At 41.0% G+C, this 2,509-nt stretch overlaps 1 long non-coding RNA gene across 1 annotated transcript; it reads left to right on the top strand.

Moving 5' to 3' along the window:
- Positions 1 to 706: 706 nt before the first annotated feature.
- LOC132346183 (uncharacterized) lies at positions 707 to 1,810 on the top strand. The gene is made up of 2 exons (XR_009495945.1): positions 707 to 1,382; positions 1,610 to 1,810. It is a non-coding gene; the product is annotated as an uncharacterized lncRNA (long non-coding RNA).
- The last annotated feature ends 699 nt before the right edge of the window (positions 1,811 to 2,509 follow it).

The following is a 2,509-nucleotide window of genomic DNA, read 5'->3' as shown; positions in this document are numbered from 1 at the left end:
ACAACCATGATTACACAGTCTGACCTGTGCCAGGGAGGAGGTTTTCATTCTATACTTGAGGGCTCATTGGGTAGCAATGTAGGCATTTGAGAAAGAGACAGATGGATCATATTTGAATTTGAAAAGAATAAGAGGCATCGTGGAGGCCGAGAGAAGAGAGAATTTCAAGGAAGCATAGATGCTGCTTGGATGCAAAAAGTAAATATTGGCTGCATTTACAACCAAGCAGTTGTGTACCTAGTGCCTATCTGCTTATATGTAAATATATCTTATAGATATTTTAAACCATAGTTTCTATTTTCTTCTAGAGAAGATTAAGTAGGAGATGACAGTAGAAAGCAGACTGTGATACTGGGAATAAAGTTCACGGACACAGTTCAGTGGAAGCTCAGAAAATGACCAATTAAGGCTATTAGAAGACATTGAGGAGACCTCATAGGGCAGATAAAATTGAACTGAAATCAAAGGCGAGAAGCATGAAGGAGTCAGGCATTTAACAGTATAGTGAGAAATTCAGAATACATATATTTGATGGTTTATTAGTTAGGGTGCTTTCCGTGGCAAATGAAAGAATTCGAAAGTTCCGATTAACTTATAAAAGTTAGTATCAGAACAGTCACATCTCTGGCTTCACAGATGCCATTAGAATCTGCCCCTCCATGTCTCAGCTCCACTTACCTGTGCAGTAGCTTCAATGCCAGCCAGCTTCTTGTCTCAATGTGAGACAGTCCGTAACAGCTCTTGGTTTACATGTTATAACACCGTGGGGCCTGAGACAGAGACACTTGCCCACTGCATCTGTAATGGTCTCCAGGAAGGGATGACGCGTCACCCTGCACCAGCCATTTGCCCAAGCGTTGGAGTCTACAATGACTATGGACCGTGAGATTCGCCTGGTACTGACTCTCTCTACAACCAAACCTCCGTACAGGCGGAGGCGGACCGAGGCAGGCGGGTGGGTGAAGGGAGGGTTCCATCACGGTGCGGAGGGATATGTAATTCCTGACACTGCTTAGAATTACGGAGGCACGGTGACAGTTCAAGGCAGAACTTTACAGCAGCGGCCCCCAACCTTTCTGGCATCAGGGACTGGTTTTGTGGAAGCCAGTTTTCCACAGACCTGGATGGGGGACGATCTGGGGATGATTCAAGTGCATCACATTTACTGAGCCCTTTATTTCTATTGTTACATCAGCTCCGCCTCAGATCATCAAGTTAGATCCTAGAGGCTGGGGATCCCTGCTTTAGGGTTTGAACTTCTCTGTAGATACTGCACCTCTTACTGCCCCTCTCCACTGGTACACAACCACGTACGGGCTGATGTCCTTTCTTTTGTGTGTGTGTGTGATGATTTGACCGTTTTGTTCTTTTGAGGGAGAAAGGTATGTTATCTTGATTTTCTAGCTCTTAAGTAAATGACAGTTATTACAGAATATGAAGTTCTGAGAAAGGGCATAAAAATCAAATCTTCAAATGACCTGTAGTGTTAGAATGACTTTAGTGAACCAAAATCATTCAGCAGAAAGAAATCCATAAAGTGAGAGTGAGAATCATCCGCTTTTGAAGACAACTGATATTCAGCGGAATGTGTCTTGTTGTCTCTTATCAGTCTGCTGGGACCCTGAAGCTAAAGGCCCAGCTAAACCATGCCCAGAAGCCTGTACCACAGAAACCGCAAGATGATAAAAGTCTGCTGTTTTAAGCCCATAATTTGTGGAAACATGTTATGCAGCATAGACATGTTTGCCCTATGTTACAGTATGTTTACCTGTATTATTTTTTTAAATACAATATAAGACTCCTTTTTATATGAGTGTCTCCATTACAGTTTCACATTTATTTTTGGTTATTTGATTAATGTTTGTCTTTCCCACTAAACAATGGGGATTGTGTCTGTTTTTCTCATCCTTCTTTTTTTTTTTAATTTTATTTTATTTTTTAACTTTGCAATATTGTATTGGTTTTGCCTTTAAATGTGACTTAAGATAGAGCTGTACAGATATTCCTTATGCTTATTAAAATTATTTTTTTCATCTTTTAATTTTTTAATTGGGTAAAATTGCTTTACAAGATTGTGTTAATTCTTGCTGTACAACCACGTGAATCAGTTATATGAATACATATATCCCTTCCCTCTTGGCCTCCCTCCCACCCCCTTATCCCACCGCTCTAGGTCACCACAGAGCACTGAGCCGAGCTCCCGTGCTACAGAGCAGCTTCCCATTAACTATCTGCTTAACACATGGTAACGTATGTGCATCAATCCGAATCTCCCAATTCGTCACACTTAATTGAGACAGTTAGTTCTGTTTAGATATTCCTTACCCGTGTTAGTTCTTTATCTTGTCCTATTCTCTATTACTGAGAGAGAGGTATAGAAATATCCAACTATGGTTGTGGGTTTGGCTATCTCTTTCTGAACATTTGTCATAGTTTTCTTTGTGCATTTTGAAGTTCTACACCTAGTGTGATGTTCTGTTATATACCTCAGCTTGGCCAGCTGATAGTC

This window comes from Bos taurus, chromosome 9 (assembly GCF_002263795.3).
Source record: "Bos taurus isolate L1 Dominette 01449 registration number 42190680 breed Hereford chromosome 9, ARS-UCD2.0, whole genome shotgun sequence".
NCBI lineage: Eukaryota > Metazoa > Chordata > Mammalia > Artiodactyla > Bovidae > Bos > Bos taurus.
The sequence above is the reverse complement of the archived record's forward strand: the minus strand, read 5'-3'. Positions and strand labels throughout refer to the sequence as shown.